Source organism: Oryzias latipes, chromosome 22 (assembly GCF_002234675.1).
Source record: "Oryzias latipes chromosome 22, ASM223467v1".
Taxonomy (NCBI): domain Eukaryota; kingdom Metazoa; phylum Chordata; class Actinopteri; order Beloniformes; family Adrianichthyidae; genus Oryzias; species Oryzias latipes.
This window is the reverse complement of record NC_019880.2, coordinates 6,393,016-6,413,829: the sequence shown is the minus strand read 5'-3', so window position 1 is coordinate 6,413,829 and position 20,814 is coordinate 6,393,016. Positions and strand designations below refer to the sequence as shown.

Genomic DNA, 20,814 nt, shown 5'->3' with positions numbered 1-20,814 from the left:
AGCGACCTTTTCACTTAATAATGAAAAAGAGCTGTTTTAGTGGTGCCAACAAAAGATCAGTCTATATAGTTTTTGTAAATATTTAACTTGTGACATTTTCACCTCACAACGAACCTGAGCTCTAGTTCATCCTTTTTTTATCAGAGGTGTAACATCTGAGTTAAAATTACGAAAATCCAAAATTTTAAAAAGTACTGCTTTGTCTTTATTCAAGGATTTTAAAGAGATATAACAATGAATTTACTGCCCACAAAGTTTGAGTCACTGACAGAATTTTTAATGCTGTCATTGCAATGTTCGCTATACGACTGTCTACATTTTCATGCAGTCGGACACCTTTCTTGCCGTCAGGGCAACGTCCAAATTATCCAGGAATTTTGAAGTATTTAAATTTTAAACTCCCATAAAGTGGCCTACATGGCCCTGGCTGCATGTGGCTGTTAATAATGAATGAAGCCGAACGGATCAGCATGTGCAGTGGGAGCCTGGCCGTGGACGCCGTGTGAGCCGACTTTGTATTTTAAATAATCTGTCATCGTGTCGGCTGACCCTCACGACTGAAGTTATCCAGCAGGAAACGCAGGATGAAGAGGAACTGACAGCCCAGCAGTGTGTCTGCAGCTGTAGAGGGAGAGAAAGAACATGCTGCTTCAATTTGAATCCATGTTTTTTTTTAGATTTACATCATAACACATGCTCTGGTTATTAAAACATTCTTCATGAGGAACTAGTTATCTATTTAAGTTATGTGTTGTATAAAGCTATACAATCTCTGCCTCTTTAACTGTATTTTTACTTAGTATTTTACTTAGTGTCCCTCCATCATCCACCCCTCTCTGAGGATGGTGCTGATTATGGCTAATTATGTTGATGAATGGTAGTGCTGAGGCCACTCCATCAGCATTTTACAATCTTTGCCTCCCTCTTCTCTCCACCTCACTCTTATTCCCAGCTCGTCACATTCGGATGCTCGGTCAGGACGTCCTGGGATCACATTTCAGCGTAGCGGCCAGTGTATTCCTTCTGTGTCATTTTTCATCAGGAAGGGTAGACTGATAGACTTCAGCAGTAAAACGCGCATAATAAAATGTTCCCTCTTGTTACTGTCATGAGATTTATCACTGCGGTAACTAAGGAAATGGAGGTGAGGTTTATCACTGACGGAAGCGTCGTGTCTGGCGACACGTGTCTGTTACGCCTGAAGCAACAGCCGAGTATTGACAGGCTCTCAGTCTTATGGAGTCGTTTTTATTGACTTTTAACAAAATGTCATATTTACATTGCTGGGACAGCCAGTTGGATAACATGTGTGTGTATAGGTGTTCTTTTTAATGAACATCTTTAATATTTACATTTTCTACCAAAGCTAATATAGTGTCCATCAAGTCCAAGTTTTCCTAAAATTCTAAAGTGGGTCTATTTAATTCTGGCACATCCGTTAAATCCAGGAGGGTGTTTCAATTCAACATTCAGGAAAAGAAACGTCATGTTATGAAAGAAAATCCCACATTTTCCATCTTTTAGACTTTGTTAAAGGAGGACGGTGGTGAGAAAACCTCCAAATTACCTCCAGGATTTACTAATAAATCAATAATCATAAGGATTGAAAGTTTTAAGCCTTAGTCACAATGTGGGCTGTTTGAGGGCGAAAAATGGGCAAACCTGTACAAGGCATATAGCTGGACTGACTGTTGGAAGTGAGGTAGACAACCACAGTGTAGTTTGTGTGGTTGTCCTACAGGTGTACGTATTGTGCGCACACCTCGTTGGTGCAGCATTCGGTCAGTAAGGAGCCAGGACTTTTACCTCATTAAAGAGTTGTGCTGTAAGGGCACCGTACGACAGCATCACTCCTACGTCACAACTGCATGCAACTTACATTATCCTTACAAATACTGTACAATGCACTTACCACAACAATGGAACGTTCCATTTTCATGGTGTCCCCTCAAGGGAACTGCAAAACCCACCTGCTCCATTTTTAAGATGTGGCTGCTCTTCTCTACGACCCTCCAAGGCCCTGGACAACCCAAAAACCTGCAGCCCTCACACAGATCAACCCCCTGGACAGGTGCATGTGACTGAGGCTTTAGCAGAAAATCATGGTATAAGCAGAATTCCTGACAACACGTCACGGTTTTATGATTATGTGAATTTTTTGCTTCATTTTCAGAGCTACACAATGTTATATAGATTTTTTTTAGTTTTGTTATGACTGCAAACATTTATGTAACATTAATGCTAAATGGAGGATTTTGTTTACAGATCTCTGATGCAGCAAAACCTTTCAATTAGCTTTTTTTGTTTAAACTACAAACAGATCATTTCAAGTTACGTAACTATCAGTGTCTTTTTTTAAATTAAAAAAAACAATGCAAAAGTGCATTTTTTAAAGATAAGTCTTAATGAAGAGGTGAAAATGCATGCTGCTATTTTTTATGCGGACTTGATTGTGCGCTCCAACATTCATACAGGGATTATTTCCAATCCTCAAATGGCCACTCACTTAATTGGCTTAGATCAATATCTAAAGCTGCAAAGGTTTTTTTAAGCCTCTCAATTAGCTGTGCGCTCCTGTTGAATTGAAAACCATAGATTGTGATTGCATGTTATAAACAACATTAAATTGAATTTTTTTAATACTTGAAACGATAATATTAAGTTGAAGCAAAATAAATAAATAAATACAAAGAAAAAAGTCAGGGAAAACTACCTAAAATTCAATGTTCTGTGCAATTATCATGTGTAATAGCCTGTAAAATCCTGATATCTATTCAGCCACTTGGAAACGGACAAGAGATGGCCGGCTACTTAGCCTATTTCCCCTGGTCCCTTCCTGGCCATGACATACAGCCCTGTCAGGAGAGCAGAAAGAAATAATATAAGCCATATTTCTTTTAAGGATTCATTTATGTATCCCCACTCTCTGTGTTCAACAGTCTTTCTCAGCTTTCCTTAGTCTTGCAGTTCCTTCAGAGCCATTTTGATAATTACTTCTGGTGAATCAGCATTTAATGTGAACTGCATCTTGAAGGTGGGAGGCTGCAGCTCTAATGGTGAAGTCAGCAGCAGGGTTTCTGAATTCTGTTTTTCCATTAAAAAGGCATTTCTTGAATGCACAATGAAATTCTGTAGACTTAGACACACGTTGGTGTGCTTTGCATTGTAAGGCACACTATGAATTGTTGATTTATCAACAAAAAAAAAGGTCTTGCCTAATGTTTTTCATGCAAATTCAATTAACATGTATTGATATTGACTGTTAAACGTATAAATTATGAGCTGCAAAACAGACCTTACTGCATTCAAACAAGAAACTCACTGTGCAGTTTTGATTTATTACATTCAGATTACAAAGAAAAAAATCACACTAGATACAAACCATCAGTTTATAGCCTAAAACATGTCCTAATGATTTTACCTGAATATGATCAAGTTGAAAATAGTCAGAAAAAAAATTAGATAGTTTTAAGATGTCTTGTGCTCTGTGTGGACAGGTATATAACTTTACACTGACTTAAATTTCATGTCAGAAGTTAATAATGTCCTTCATTGACCAACAAGAAGGAAAGCAAAACTAGTTCAAGGGTAAATCTACACATACAAATACAATCTTCACATGATTGAGTGTTTTAGGAAAACATCTCTTAAGGCAGGGTTACACATTTTGCGCATATTGTATGAAGGAAAAATTAGTCATACGTGGATAAAAGTGAGAAAAGTTGTGGTCTTTAAGTGACATCTTCAGATATACGACGAATGAACCACGTTATAGCCACTGAAGAAATACAAATAAACCACACATGAACTCTTAAATCTACGTAAAAGCCAAATCTGTTCCAAAATCTGTGCGTCAATTATGGAAGGGTTAATGGCTGACGAAGTGTGCATTATCAGAAATCAACCATCCGACGCGAAGCGGAGAAAGGTTGCTTCTGCAAAGCGCATTAATGCTGATAATGCACTTTAAAGGTCATTAACCTGCTCATACCATGGTCACTAACAAAAGAAATAAACATTCATTCAGTTTTTAGTCCTTTATTCTTGTTATTTTTTCAGCTTGGATCGCTTTTTCACAAACAGTGGACTATTTGTCTCATGGTGTGGCATGTTGTCAAACTGGCTGCAACAGTTCCATGTCAGATCCATCCCCAAATGGACTACTGTCTAATCCAGCACACTGGATTAGACAGAAACTGGTGTGCTTTCCTTCAAGGTTTGCGTTGGTGCACAAAGGAATCATTTGCCAGTGTTTAGTCCAGGTCATCTTCATAAAAGAAAAAGCTGGTTTCTGTCAGGTAGGGAGGGCTGGTGAGCATGAAGGACCCAAAATGCAGAGACGGAGGCGCACGGTTCCAGCGCAAAGGGTTATTTAACAAAAGGCACTGCAGACTAGGGTAAAACAAAACAAAACTCACTGTGGGCAAAACTTGAAGACATGGCAGAAGACAGACATGGACATGACAGTCAGGGAAGAGACGTTAGAGACATTAAAGGACCAGCTCAAGAGGAAGACAGAGACAAGACTTAAATACAAACAGGAATGACAAGACACGGGTCAACATGATCAGAAGTGATTGGGACCAGGGAAGTAAAGCTCAAAAGCATGACAAAACAGGAAACCTTTCAAAATAAAACAGGAAACAGAACTCAAACATGACAAACAAGGCAATAAGCAAAAACCAATTAAAAGAAACCCAAACCATGACGGTTTCTAACGATGTCTGGATCAAAGCACAAATTCCATTTCAGACTTTATTCACTTTTGAAAATTTTTAAGTTAAGCTTAAATATAAGTACTAACAAAATAAAAGAAAAAGGATAAAGTTGAAATGGCTGATGGACATATTTAAACTAATATGAAACAATTTAAGCACCCCCACCAAAAAATTAAAAAGATTATTAAAGTTACGTTTTATAATTAGACAAAAGAAACACTTTTTCTGTAGTTATAACTGAACTCATTAACATAAATAAAATGTTGGTGTTTTTTGTCAAAAAATTGTCAAACATGCTGTGATTATATTTTTTTCCTCCAAAATTCAATTGCTCATGCACAAACATAAAAACATGTTTGAAACTCAATTACAGTTTAGAAAGAATGTCTTTTTATTTGGTTTTTGTGAGGTTTGCATGAAATTGCATTTTTAATAGACTGTAGGGAAAAACAACTGGGCAAAAATTCCAGTAATTTAGTTGAGGCTTATTATTGAAAACTATCACAACCTTTAGAAAAAACAGGCAGATCGTGGAGAGACTGTACAGTAATACTTGCATTAACATAGTGGTTGCTGGTGTGCTGTGGGGTTTTTGTCAAGGAAAAAAGTGTACCTTGGCTCAAAAAAGGTTGAAAAATCTAGAAACTCCTTTGGTAAAAGGGTGTCTTTGAACAGAGAATGAACATGCTGCTTCAATTTCAAAAATTCCTCCTCTTCTTTTTGTTGCCGCAAATTAAAAACGCAACAAGGAAGTGCAAACTATTTAGTTCCTGTTTCTGGTCTCTTTGGTAAATACAACTTACCTTTTTAATTAATTTACTCACAAAAATAACAAAGCCCAACAAATTCAAAAATGGTCACATTCTCGCGTGAATGAACAGCTTTCGTTTCCAACACCACCTCCAACCAACATTATATGTCATCTTTGTAAAATGTCAAATCTAAAAGGAGCAGAACACAGTTGCAACCGCAACTGGAAGATTTCTTCATTCTGTGGCCCCCCGATAAGCTCTGATTTACTTCTCCATGTGGGTCAGAGAGACTTGGGGATGCACAGCTTGTATTGCCTTTCTGTAATTACATTTGCTTCACTGCATCCTTCTTGTTCCCCTCTTTCACTATTGTCTCACTCTCCCAAACAAGAAGCGAATTTAGGTGTGCATGTGAGCAGAACAGAGTTCAGTTTTTTGTTTGAAAATTGTATTTCCTCCAGCATCTTTACAGTTGTACCAGTTATTGTACAATACCTAAAAATGTTAACCAAAAAAAAAAAGGTAAAATGCTCTATTCATCCAATGTTATATGTTGCAGTGACTTTGTTACAAAAAAGTTAAAAATTACTTTTTCTTTTTACCTTTCGCAATTTTTAAAATCCTGTCTATGATTGTAGTTCTTCTAAACAAAACTTCCTTGGAAACAAAAGAAGAATGGAAGTTTTCTTTTTTTATTTTTTCTGAAAAAATGGACTTGAAAATTAAAAAAGAAGAGGTAGTGGTTTAGGACAGACTGCAAAGAAAAATGTTCACAGATGACAAAAGACTCGAATTCTTGAACCTTTTTTCAGGCTTAATGGATTTTATTGATATCAAAGTAGAAAAAGAACATGACACCCAGTAGAAAGAAAAAAGCGTTAAACAAGAAAATGAACCGGATCCAATTCAGATGTTAACTTTTTGGGCCCAGACAGTGTTCTGGTAAAATGACAAAATAAGTTTTCATTTTATCTTGATTTTTCAAGCTTTGCTGCTCTGGCTCGAGTTATCCCATCAGGTACTTCGCCTGTCCCTCCTGGGGGAGGATCCTTCTTTCATGTGTTTAATATTATCCTATTGAATCTATGCATTTATGATCCTTTTTGATTGTATGTTTACCTCACAATTACCGGTACAAAGCCCATTGAGACGACTGTTGTTGTGAATTTGGGCTATACAAATAAAATAGAATTGAATTGAATTAAATAACACTTCTTTTGTTAAAAAACTTCAAGTCTTTTAATGTCAGACAATGCTGTTAAGATTAGCCATAGTTCCGTCCAATGGTGCCCAAACTCAATTTTAGTTTCTTTCATTCCATCCACAATACATATTCCTGAAACTGATGTTTCCACACATCCTTTAAACTGCCTGATAGGAAGCCACAGCATTATTGCTCTCCAGTGGTCAATGAAGCAACTTTACTGATAACTGATGCTGTTTGTAAAACACACACACACACAAAAACACACACATATTATTTATGTTAATGGCCATATGGCCATATTATTTTCATGTTAACTCACTGATGTTTCTTCCTATCCTGTATTCTTCGAAATGTCCCTGTTTTATTAAAAAAAATAAACGCCCCTCTCACCCTCCGCGGGTGGTTTCTCCTCTAACCTCAGGTCCTCTATCAGAGGCCTGGGAGCTTGAGGGTCCTGCAGTATCTCAGCTGTTCCTAGCACTGGTTTCTGTTGTAGCCACTCCTCCAGCTTGGGGGTTACTGCCCCGAGTGCTCCAATTACCACAGGCACCACTGTCACCTTCACTTTCCATGCTTTCTCCAGTTTTTCTCCGAGTCCCTGGTGTTTCTCACGTTCTTTCTTCTTGATGTTGCCATCGCTTTGTACTGCCACATCCACCACAACGGCTTTCCTCTGTTCTTTATCCACCACTACAATGTCTGATTGGTTTGCCATTACCATCCTATCAGTCTGGATCTGGAAGTCCCACAGGATCTTTGCCCTCTCATTCTCTACCACCTTCGGAAGTGTTTCCCACTTTGACCTTCCAGTCCATATTCTGCACACATGTTCCTGTATATTATTCCAGTCACTTGATTGTGGCGCTCCATGTATGCTTTACCTGCAGGTATTGTTTCAGGTGCCTCTTTGCACAGCCTACACTTTGGGTCTTTCCTGGTGTGGTAGATCTGAGATCTACCAGATTATTCTCATTTTTATTTGAAAATTGTTGCAATAGGTCCGTTATTGGTAACTATTGCTTAGTTTTTCAATGATTTGAAGACTATGTTCAAATATACAAAGCACTTTATGATCATTTTAAAACGAATCCCAGAGAGAGAGAAAATACAGTCCTCTCCGTTCTGTTGTGCATTGTTGTGCATTCAGTTATGCATCACAGTAATTCAAGTGTAATGACCGCACTGAACTATAAACCGTGCAGTAGTAACATCAATTCTCTTCTTTTTTCTGATGTTTCAAAAGCTACCCTTTATCCCACTCACACAGCCCTGCGTGTACAACACATTAGTCAAGTCTTTGAAACAAGCCTCTCTTTTAGACTCAGCCCTTTTGTCAAAGGTTTTGAGTGAAAGTGTTGAACCGTGGGACCGCGGCTGCTTTCATCAATGTTGACATGAGGCATCTTTTTTCTCTGCAGGTACACAACACAGCTGAGCTGTGTGTGTTGGTTTGTGCATTTGAATTTGGTTTGTTGTGCTGGTGGCCAAGCATCACGCTCCTTTAGCTCCTGAAATTTATCACACCAAACACGGTTGTATCATTGCACTGGACCGTCACTTGTGCAGCTGGCTGCCACTCTTCTCTCAAAGATGGATGCCACATCGCCTTTCAAAGAGCTTTGGCTTGACATCACCTCTGACCCATGACAGAGGGAGCTTTATGCGCTTCCATGTTACAAGCTGAAAAAGTCTCAATTCTCCACTTCATCTTTAGCTGACCCTGAAAATATGCCAAATCTTTGGAATTGTATCACATGTCTGTTTTGGGACTTCTAAGCATCTCTCAAAAAAGATGCTTTTAGTGTTTTGCACTGTCATGATGTTATACCAACTCTTCCCGCCAACATTTAACCCAAAAAGCTCAAATTACATTTCATTAGTCTCTTGTTATTTCACAGTTCACCCTTCGCAATCCCCCTATTTTAGTGAATACTTTTTCAGTGTAATTTTGCATGTTTATTTTACAGTGCACTGTCCTCTGCGTCCTGATTGGCTGTAGACCTTGTCAATCAATTTCCTCTGTGTTTCCTGTACAGAATGTCATCAGGATACCAGATTTACACAAATCCTGTATTGCAACGGATGTTTGTTTTCATTCTCTAGTACTAGACTCATTTTTCTGCAACGATTTGAACTTTGAGAGTTTTAGCATGAAAGAAAACTGTAACAAAGTTCATAGCTGTCTGAATAAATTGCACCAAGTGCGTAGGGAAGGGTCTTACAGCCTAAAAATAGCTATAAACTTTGCAAATTTCACCTATTACAAGTTTTTTCTGGGACGGTGCTGACCTGTGGGTATCGCTCCCCTCACCTTCTCCAGCAACACTCACGAGCAGCTGTTGACCATTGCTGCATTGTCCAGGTCATATGGTCTTGTGCCCACAGCAAACGTTCATGCGGGTGTCTTGGGGTCGGTGGAGTCACTTGCAACAGTCGTCTGGCATTAAAGTCAAGTGATGGAGTCGGTTGCAAATGGTTTTAACATTTTTTTTTTCATAACCATTTCTGTTTTCTTTACCAAAAAAGGGAAAAAGCTGTCATTTTTTTAACTTTAACCTATATTTCTTTGTGTTTTTTACGTTTTTGCTTGATTTACACTTCTACTCACTGGTAAAACCTCTCCTTGCATACAGCTCGTGCAGCTCTGCAGAAGCCAGGCCCTCTTTGATCTGTATCCAGAACACAGGATAAGTCTCGTCCTCTGGCAACAACAAGAACATCCCGTTAGAATCTGGACAGAACCCTCACACACTCCTCACCGTTGCTTATGCTGCGTCTTGGTCATAAATGCTCACTGAGTGCTGCTGCTCCTGCTGCTGAGACAATTTGCTGCTCTGTAGCTCAAGGTGAGCATTACTGGCTCTGAACGCTTGATGTGCAAGCTCAGGGTGAGGGTTACTTGTTGACTTCCAAATCTTCAAAATCCTGTCACTGGTATTTAGTTCTGGTTAGTCACGGAGGTGTCATGAGGGAATCTAGTTGTGTGTCTATTACATCAAAGTTCCTGCACAGAACTTTCTGATTCAAGCGTGCATCTCAACCAAGAAACGTTCTTTTTAACCAGCAGTGTCATGTTCTGGAATATCTAAACAGATCTCTATTTACAGCCGTCACAAAATGAAACAGTTCAATATTTTATCTAGAAAACTGCAGACTACTGAACGGTCTCTGTTTTCTGCTTCATATTTGTCACAACAATTCTCCTTAAAATTATGATTTACAGAAGAGTCTTCACAAACACTGCTGCTCTCTTCTCCCCGACTTGGAACAGTGTGTGAGCAACATGTAAGAATTCTATTTTCAGATAAGTTGGTGGGCAGAGATGGTGTCCAGGATGATGCCAAAAAGTGCTTTAACCCATGAAATCCACTTCAGGTTTTTACTGCCCTTTAATGATCTTGGAAAAAAAAAAGAATTATCGTCATTACATTTAAATATAACAAAATGTAGTTGTTGTTTTTTTTACATTTTTTTCTTTTGTAATTTAGTGTTGTTCAAAACACTCCAAAAAGAGGTAGCCTAAAATGGAAAAATGACACTACTCTTAAGAATTGAATTACTGAAAAGTAGTAAAACTATCTGTCCACGGAGCAAGTCATCTTTACTCCACAAGAAATCTTATAATAAGACATGTACATTTAGAAAAAAGGAGTTCCACACAAAGATTCTCAAAGGGAAAAATAAGCTAAAAAAACGAACTGTCAGATAGTTGAAGGTTACACAGCCCAATACTAAGTTTTTTTTTTTTTTTTTTGCTTGTTCTAAGAATTTCTTTTTTAGTATTTATCTACCTAATTGTAGTTCATTTTGATTACAGACAAAAAAAAACGAGTGTATTGTGTAGAAATGTAAACAAAATGAGAATAAAAGCTGTTTACAGCGAGGCAGATATAAAATCAACCTCTCCATTAGCATTGTTTCCATTCAAAGTTCAACGTGAATAATTCAATATGTTTTTTGCTTTGACAGTTTTGGTTCAAAAATAAGAAGAGTTATGACACATACTCCCCTTGCCTTTGCTTTGCTCATGGATTTATAAATTCTTATTTTATTTGTACACGTTTAATCTTTGGATATAAAACATGAAAAAAGTTTGATCTACGTTTTTGTGGTTTTTTTGCATTAAAAAAAAGGAAAAAATTGACTTCTATTAATTCCGTTTTTTGGACAGTTTCAGGTTCGTTGTAGAATTATTGTGTAACATAATGAAAAATGTAGCCTATTTTTATATGTAGAAGGATAGACCAAAGAGGAGGTTTATGGCTTCAGTGAACAGAGACATGAAGGTAGCTGGTGTTAGAATAGAGGATGCAGAGATTCTCTGTGGCGACCCATGAAGGGAAAATCTGAAAGAAAAATCAGATGACCCATCTTTGGAAAAAAGAAGCTGCAGTTGTACTAACAATATGGATATCGATCAATTATTGCCATGAAAACTGTTTTAAAGATACATTAATATAGCTAATTGTAATGTAGAAAAAAAGCTCAAAAAGCTCTTTGACTTCTAAGGGTTAATGAAATGCATTTAAATATTTCTTAAATCAAGCAATTTGAGCTTTTTTTGAGTCTTAAATTAAGCTATTGTCAAGAGTCTGGAGCAAATGTATTTTAACCATTTAAAAAAATAAATATTTCTGTTATTGCAACAAAACATTCATGACTGCACTGATACTGAAGGCGTAGAGCAAAAATAAGTTACAACAACTTACAACCTGGTAAAATATCTTAAATGCCTAAAAACAAGGTTTTAAATTTTTGCAAGTATCAAGTGTTTTCCTGCAGAGAAAACAGATTTGATGAAGACAAACAGAAAAGCAAGCTCACATCCACTCAAACAGATGTTTGGTTTTGTTCTAGATTATCTTTGATTACAAAAAACCTTTGTTGTCCTGATTTTATTAACATCCCATGGCAACAGAATGACACGTGTCGCATTAAAGCTGCTCATCGTCTAAAACAGGCCATTTTTCTTCACTCCTATTGTTTTGAGTTTTTTTTTAAACAAAATCAATGCAGCCCATTCATCACATACTGATTATAAATGAGCATATGGGTGTGAGCATTTGTTGTTATTTTCCATTGTATTTTGACACTGATGAGCAGGATTTATCAAACCCGTACAGAGCGAATGCAACAGACAAGGTTTCTGCAGCTGTTCGGAGCTTCTGAGAAGCATTTTGTCTCCACTTGTCCTTCTTGTGTATCTGAAGCGCAAATTACAAATAGATTCCACGTGTCATTAATACACGAGTAACACGGGCTCTGTCAGACTCGCACGCGCAAAGATACAGAAATACTTGCCGTGTTTTGTGTTTCCTTCACAAACACCCAGTGATGGATTGGACCTTTCCATTTTAAACAGGGAGAAAACACATGCCCCTGGGGACCCTTGTGTGGGGAAGTACTTTGAAGTGTCCACATTTAATTCTTCTGTATGATAAATGATAGGGGGGGCTGCCGTTGTAGCCTGTGAGGAAAAGCTCTGCTTGCTCAACAAGGGAAGCGGTAACAAATGTAGCGATAGCTGATAAGCTGACTGTGCCTCATTCTCCTGCTTGTTGTTCTGCTCCCTGCAGACCCCCACAGCCAGATAACAAATCCATCCTATCAATCAAACCCATCAATGGCTGACTACAGATTAGAGACAGTGATTTTGGGGCTGATTGGAGGGGAAATGCTGATTACACCTCCCTCTCCTTTCTCTCCAACTTGATTACGCTCTGCCTGTGTGTTGTCAGGCTCGGCTGCTGAGCTGTAATCACTGCAAGCTAAGAGCGGACGCTGTGGCTCCTGATTAGACAAGACACAGACACAATCACAGTGAACTGGCTGTATCAGACTTTACGCCCATTGCTCTTTTAACGGTCATTTCCAACGCTCAGGCTTTGACTCTGTCAGAGCACGCCAACTGCTATTTACAGTCAGATTTAAAGTCAGTTTTTGCCAAATTAAAGACAAACATCTTTTGATCTAGCGCTCCGTGTGGTCTTTTGTTATGATTATGCCATTTTCTGACAAAATAAAAAAAAAACTATCATTTTTTAGGATATAGTTTCAGCAGAGCAGTAGTAGTTTATCAGAAATCCGCCTTTAAGTTGGGGTGGAACTGTCAGCGCGAAATAAGTCAGCCCCATTTCCCATCATCCCTTTGTTTACACTCTCTCCCACTAGCTGAAGGCGGATTTACACTGATCCAGCTCCGTTGCGATGCGTTAACAAAATAAAAAGAACTGTTTATTGATCAGTTCTGTTCTCCGTCCCTCCACAACACAACGTAAGGTTCACGCAGGAGTTCTATTTCCAGTGCACTGGTCCGTCAATGTCGCAGCAAATAGCCTGTGAAACATGAAACATGTCTGGGTTTCAAACCAAAAACTTCCTTTGTACTTTCAAAATAAAAATTTATCAAATTCCATTTTATTTGTACGGTGACAGGCCCATGCGATAACGCAAGTTTTTAGCTTTTTTTCTTATTGTTTAGGAAAAGTTTCAATAATACAACATTCATCATTTCAAATAAACTTTTCTTTGGAAATACAACTGGATAGGAATATAGCAGGAAACAGGGAAAAAAGAATGCATTAAAAGAACAAGGTTGCACAAGAAAATAGAAATATGTGTCATAAAATTTCACAGCGATATCATAAATTAGCATAGCAAATAACTGATGGTTGTGAGACAGACTCCCCACACAAACAATGGAGATGCACCGCAGATGGATCAGTGTAAATTGAGGGTTACAGTCCCCATCCTAACATCACCGGTGCAACAAAAATGCCAAGCAATATTGGAACTATCCAGCTGTACAGTTTTGAGCCAGATGCCAAATCTGATGGGGGAAACAGTGACATACATGGATCTAGTCGTCTACAAGCAAATGCATGAGAATGGAGTGGAGCAGGGAACTTCCAGATCACACCCATGAGCTTTTTCCAACGACATTTTTTTGTGCACTCCTGATTCACAATAATTTGCACTAAGCTCAAAGATGCAATTTTGAGCTTAGTTTTCTACATATGGTCCTCCATCATTAGAAAAATGCAACAAGATGTTGAAAGCACAATTTTCATTAGAGTGAGTCTTAAAGAAATCCCATTCCTCTATCATTCTCGCCTATGTCCATCACAGAAGCTCAAGGTCCCAAGCCGTGGCCCAAACACTTTAACACCCACATTCATGGTGAGCAGAGTCCTGGTCTGAGCTTTATTTAGCAGTCTCACCGTAAAACTGGAGCAAGTTTCCCGCAGTTTTTTCTGGACTCCTATCGTCTGCATTACGTCACTCTATCTTTACTTTGACAGGTTCCATCACTCTCTGCTTAGCTTTTCTCAGTCACCATATGGGCAGCCCTGTACTTATGTACAATATATTTTTAACTTTTTGTTGACTTGGCAGACACAGTAGCAATTGCAAGAGTTTAACAGCTCAAATTTACCAACTTTTCAATGTTTGGAATGCATGCAGCAAATTAATGGTTTCTGCTTTCTTTTGTGTTTAAAATCATTTTTCATGCTTCTTTAGTCCAGCAAGATAAAAGACCAGACAATACTTATAAATGGATTTTGTGCTTTTCCATGAACGGAACAGGTTTCACTTACTTTTTTTTTTTTTTTTTAACATATTTTTGCAGTGTGTCAACTTCAACCGTCTCCCCACAGATCACTTCTTTAAGTTTTTCACCCCACGTGAGCCACTTTAATAGCATCCTTCTGCCTTTAATCCTTAACACGCCGGTTGAGGCGGCTGGCATGCCGTGTACCTAAATAAACGTGTTTTCATCTCAGCATGTAGATGCATGTGCGCATGGTGTTTTCGGCGTGTGAGAGTCGGCTTGAATAAAATTTATAACTCCGTCCTGGTCTTGAGTTACCTTTGAAGCCACAAAATTGTTTCATTCTGCATGTGTTATGTACCATTTCAATTGACACCATGCACTCTGCTACTAGTGCTTTGGATTGAGCATAGCTGCATGCTTGTTAGATGGAAACAGCTGTCAGAGCTGATAGCGAGAGTGACTCACTCCTCTTCCCCCCAGTTTTCATTTGCCTACTCCAGTTCTGCTCTTCTCCCTGTGACCTCCAAAAAAAAGTCCAAATATTTTTCGTTTCCTGCCTTTTTACCCTCCAATCTCATATTCACAGGTAGTCCACACAGCATGGTGGCAGATTTGTATCAAAGGCGGTCTGTGCACCTGTGCCACAGTTGGAAGCTATGTGTGTATGAACAAAAATATGAGTTTGTTCTGTCTTCAGTGTGCTAACAGTTAATTGAACAACTCCCCAATTTCTGCTGCATAATTCTATCCAAAAAGACAAAGGAAATCTGGGTTTGAGGACTTTTACAGTGTTCTAAGTCCATTCACATCAGTCAGGAGTTTGGTTTAATGTCCTCTAAGGACATAGGATTTTAAATTTAGCACAAGTATTTACACAAACATGATTTTGAACTAAAACCGAATTTATGGTGCCGCTCACCTCATGATAATAAAGTACAGAATTGTAACGCAAAAACTAAATGTTGAGTTTACTTGCTGGACATCTTTACATTTTATTTTACCAACCATCTTTACATGAAATAATTTTATTTTGTAGCATTAATAACTGTTTGCTCATCAGAAAAAAATGTAAAAGTGTTCATTTGGCAACAGTTGTTAAAGATAATTTTTTGTTATCGGCTTACTGAGTTGGACGTCATTTAATTTACAGAAAAAACTATATAGAAAACACTAACACAAAATGAGTAGTAACACATGTTGTTTGACTGGAATACTTGTACTTGGTTCAAGTCTGAATTATACATGTATATATATTATATAGGATAACTAATGTTAACAGGATTCCATGACCTCATTAACTAACACCACTTCCATTCTTTAATTTACAAAAGTTTGCTTCCTAAATCAAAAATAAATGCAACAATAAACCAATTAATCATTGTTTTTGTTTGTTTAAAAGGCCATTAGTGAATCCATAGTAAAAGGAAAAATGGCTCTTAAAGAGGTTATTGCAGCTCCTTGGTGAAATTGAACGCCTGCATTTATTCTTTGTTTTGTAATGTTCTCTAACCGGAACCCCTCTGTCTCAGTAAATCAGTGTCATCCAACATTTCAGTTGTTTTACGATGCTTCTCCGTTCACTCTCTTTTTTTTCTTTTTTTTTTTTTTTTTTACTAAAACAGCTTAAATATTTGTTTTTATTTAGTATTTTTGAAGGTTAAAGTCCTCAACAAAAATGTTTATTTATTTATTTTTTCTGATAATGAGTATTTGAATAAAATGCAAAAATATTGCAATTGAATCCGTTCATGTAGTGTCTTTAAAAATAGCCTTGTTCAGCTACATTTCTTTTATGGCACATTAGGAATAGTCGTAAACACTTATTTATTTTTAAAACAAAGAATGCTTAAGGCAGACAGCCAGTACAATTTGGCATCAGAGAAAAACCTAATAAAAATCCTGGTTGAATTTGTAAATAAAAGTTGATCAATCTATGTAATTTACGAAGACATTTATATAACAACTGCTGCTTTGTGCTAGAATGATACATCTGATTCCTTAATACCACCTTAAAAATGAATACTATAAATATAACTTCTCATACTGGACTCTTGATGTTCTTTTTTTAATTCATCCATCCATGATTGTTTCACATATTTCTGAACTAAACAAAATATGTGGGGATGTAAAAAATGAGTTTTAATTTTGTAAAAAACTAAAGCGTTGATTGCTTAAGTTACAACAAGAAACATATAGCAGAAATGATAAATTAGCCTTCATAAGTTTTTCCCAACTTGAAGAAGAGGAAACTGAGAAGTCACTGCTGTGACCACACTAACCCAGGAGACTAACCCAAGTTCCTTATATTGAACTGAAAAGGTCATCTCATTTCTGCAAACCACATTTGACGGTCACCACTGCTTTTACCTTGGGAGTAAGCTGAAACAAAGAAGAAAACAACGTGCAAATAAACCTAAAATGCACACAAACACACATGCAAACCTGTCACTTGGAAGCAGTATCTTACCCTGATGCATGTATTCAGTGTGATTTTTCTTTCCTACCATTTTTAACATGAATGACTCACACATTCTGGCAAACTAGTCCAATTTTGCATACTAAATAATAAGACTTGTGTTTTTTTTATGCAGATTAATAATCATCCCGCTGATGTATCCATATTCACACAGCCCATATAAAATCAAATCCTGGTATTTCTGTGAGTAAAGTGGCAAGCTGCTGTTTGGGCTCTGCCGGGTCTCTTGTGCCTGTCAGGGACCTTTGAGGCTGTTGTGTAATGAGGGTTGGCTTCCCTCACACTCTCCGGCCTGGTGTTCCTCCGTTGCTTTGTGTCTGGAGTTGCAGCACTGACCAAAGGAGACATGTAAGTCTGAGTCTCGAGGCGACCCAGACACACAGCAGAATGTACGATACCTGCATGGGTTTCGCGGGTTTCAAAACATTGTTGAAGTTTCCTTCTTTTTTTTTTTTTTCATCTCTTTTAGTCATTGTTGGGAAGCTTCAGATATAGAAATACAGGTTGTTTGTAGACTGGGTGAAGCTGTTGCATTCTTCACCTAAAGCAGCTGTTATTACCAATTCTCATTGTTCTAACGTTTTCTCCTTAGAACATGGAACCCGGCAGGGTTGTCCCCTGAGTCCTCTCTTGTTTGCGCTGGCTATCGAACCCTTTGCAGACCGCATCAGAACTTTTTTAAGTATAAAGGTATTCCTCATCGATGGTACAGAACATAAAATCTAACTATATGCCGATGATGTCTTACTGTATCTAGTCGAAACAGACAGTACCATCCAACACTTACTTAACCTTTTGAAAAAGTTTGGCCATATCTCAGGTTTTAAAGTAAACTCATCAAAGTAAGAAGCTATGCCTATTGGCACCATGACTGGATCTTGTCCCCCTACGGGGTTTCCCTTCCATTGGTCCCCTAAAAAAAATAACCTATTTCGGAATAAAAGTGAGCCTCTCTCCTAAAAAATTGCTCTAATTGAATCTAAAACCAACAATTACACGTATTAGGGAGAACTTAGAAGGGTTAAAAAGTCTACTCGTTTCCTGGCTAGGAAGGATAAGTGTGTTAAAAAGGAATATACTCCCTAGACTCATGTATCCATTACAGGTGCTGCCAAACTCAATTCCAAATAGCTGGTTCTCTTATTTGGATAAAATATTTACACATTATCTTTGGCAGGGGAACAAAGTAAGAATGAAACTGAGCAAATCACAGAGAAGTAAAGATCAAGTGGGTCTAGCTGTCCCAAATGTCCGTTTCTACTACTGGGCTATACAAATGCGATATCTACATGAATGGGTGAATCCCACTGTCTCAAATACATGGATTAATATGGAATCTAGTAACTGTGGAATTCTAACTTTAAAGTATTGTCCCTTCATATGTTACAATAAGGTTAAATCAGAAGTACAAAACAACTTTACTGTCTTCAACAATTTGAATACATGGTACAAAGTGTTACTTTTCTTTAAACTAAAAGAACACTTTTCTATATTAGCCCCCACATATAGGAACCCAGATTTCATCCCATCATGTCACGACATTTCAAACTCTGGCATGAAAAAGGCTTGGACCAGCTTGCCAAACTCTATGGTGGAAATGCATTGGAATCCTTTGAAGCCTTAAAGAATAGATAGTCTCTGCCCTCGTCGCACTTTTTCCGGTACTTGCAGATCAGATATTACATACCCAGAACAAAACACCCCCCCAACCTAACATTTTTAGAACACATTCTTACACAACCCCAACCTACAAGACTTATCTCCCACATTTATGGAAACTTTTCTTCAAACATTACCCATTCTACAGATTACCTCAAAAGACAGTGGCAGACTGACTTAGGAGAAAAAATAAGTGACAATGAGTGGACCCACCTGATAGAGAACACGCTAAACTCGTAAATTCAAAATCACATAGAGAAACACAAGTACATTGTTGAGGAGCAAGCAGGGCTTAGACTCTCCCTACTGATGCAAGTGTAACAGTGAAATAGGTACATATGCACACATGCTGTGGAAATGTAGTAGGATACAAAAATACTGGATTGAAATAAAAAAAAGGAAGTGAAAATACTGTTGGGATATAGTGTGGAATTCTCAACCTTTCAGTGTGTTCTTGGCACTAAAGTGAATGGCACTAGGTACAAACACAACGCCAAGCTAATTGAAATTCTTCTGTTTGTAGCAAGAAAAACTATTCTGAAATTCTGGATTTCCAAGGACATTCCGACCATAGAGGACTAGTACACATATAGGTTTTGAAGATTCTCCCTCTGGAAAGACTAAAAGACTAACGCATACCTTTCATGACAACATTGAGGAGTTCAAAAAAGACTGGCGACCAGTTCTGGATAAGACTAATCTTTCTTTGGATTGAACTTAGTTCTGGTGAAATGCGAAAAAACCTGTACTAGACTTTTGTCGCTGGTGATGGTTTATTTGTTTATTTAGTTTTAACCTGGTACCTGTTTCTGTAATGTTGTGATGTTAAAAAGAAAATATGGGTTTGTAAACATCTTGATGTTCTATTTTTCATGATTGACTATGTTTTCACTACCCAAATAAAAAAAAAAAATATATATATATATATAGGTTGTCATGCAGCCTTATACAAGTGCAGGTTAAAAACACATGGCTAGCAGCTAACAGGAGAATTAACAATAGTTGTGCAACAAAAGATGTTGAGAAATAATGTAGCTCTCCAGCCATACAGTTTTAAGGTTTTAAATGCCAGCTTAGATGAAGAAAACAAAGACGTACATGGATATTTGTCTGCAAGTGAATGCATCAGAATAGAGTGGAGCAGGGAGCTTGTGGAGTCCATTATCTACATCACAGATAAAATTGTTTTCCAGCAACATTTTTCGTCCTAATTTACAATGATTTTAAATAAAAAAACAAATAGTCAAAATTCTCTTTTAAGCTTAATTTTCCATAAATATTTCCTTCATTATCAGAAAAATGTCATAAGAACATGTTAAAAACACTATTTTAATTGAAGTGGGTCCTTTTAATAAAACATTTACGAAAACACATTGCAGGATAAAGTAAAATGTTGGCGTCTGAATCTGCTAAAGTCTTTATTGTGTGTGACAGTGCTATGTTTTAAACGTGCAAATCTGTTTGAACGTGCTCCAAGAAAACGTGTTTTCTTGCAAGGAGCTGCCCAGGGCTAATTGCTGCTACTGGGCTGATTGTCTTTCTGTGCTACGCTGTCATTGACTCCATGGACTACAGGAGGATTCCCACAGGCACCCAAAGACAAACAAAACTGGGCGGACAATCAATAACGGATGCAGGAGCCACAGCTCAGCACAGCTGCTGATTAGCATTCTCTGGAAAAGCATGTGTGTGAGAGTAGGTGTGTGTGTGTGTGAAGGTGAGTCTGTAAGGCACTTAGTGCTAAAATACGCCCTTTATAGGATTTTGAAGATTAAGGTTCAGTCACTGCCCCAAGTAATTACTTGTCAACATTCTTGGTATACATTATTTGTGGAATCATCAATGTTTAAGTATAAAATAAAATAAGTATACCACTAAAACACATGAGCATGATTTTACTTTGAATCTTTTTTCTGAAAATATTCCTAAAAATAATATAACCAGACAAGGAGCAAATGTGTGGTCTTTAACCAGTACCGTACATAAATAAAACATTTAGGATTTGTGTCGTTAGAAAACCGTACAGGTTGCGATTTAAGATAAATAAAGCACAGTATCTGAACTTTGAATAAAACTAATTGCTAAAGCCAAAACAACATACAGTTTAAGAAGTTCTTCATTTTCAGTTCAAAAAGATCTAACAAAAAGAAGCAATCTGCTGTTTCCTCATCAAAAAAAAGTGTGGAAATATCTGAATTAAAACCTGTTTTCTTACTATTGCAGTACAGCACAAAGGCAGCATGAAATTAAAAAAATGCCTTAGCATTCTATCAAATGACATTCCTGGAATTTCGGATTGTGGTTTTCTTCTCTTACAGATTGACACTTATCTCAGGTGAATGTGCGTTTTGAGATAACATCCGTGTAGGCTTTAAAATATTTAAACAGGACCTGTAAGTTTAGCCATTTCATACATTTACTTTTAAAACTTTGTTTTGTATTATGTT

The 20,814-nt window shown here is 37.5% G+C and overlaps 1 protein-coding gene across 1 annotated transcript in view; it reads left to right on the top strand.

Annotated features, from left to right (window-relative positions):
* The window catches only part of pacrg (parkin coregulated), a 160,537-nt gene that overhangs the window by 57,516 nt on the left and 82,207 nt on the right, over positions 1-20,814 (top strand). The window lies entirely within an intron of this gene.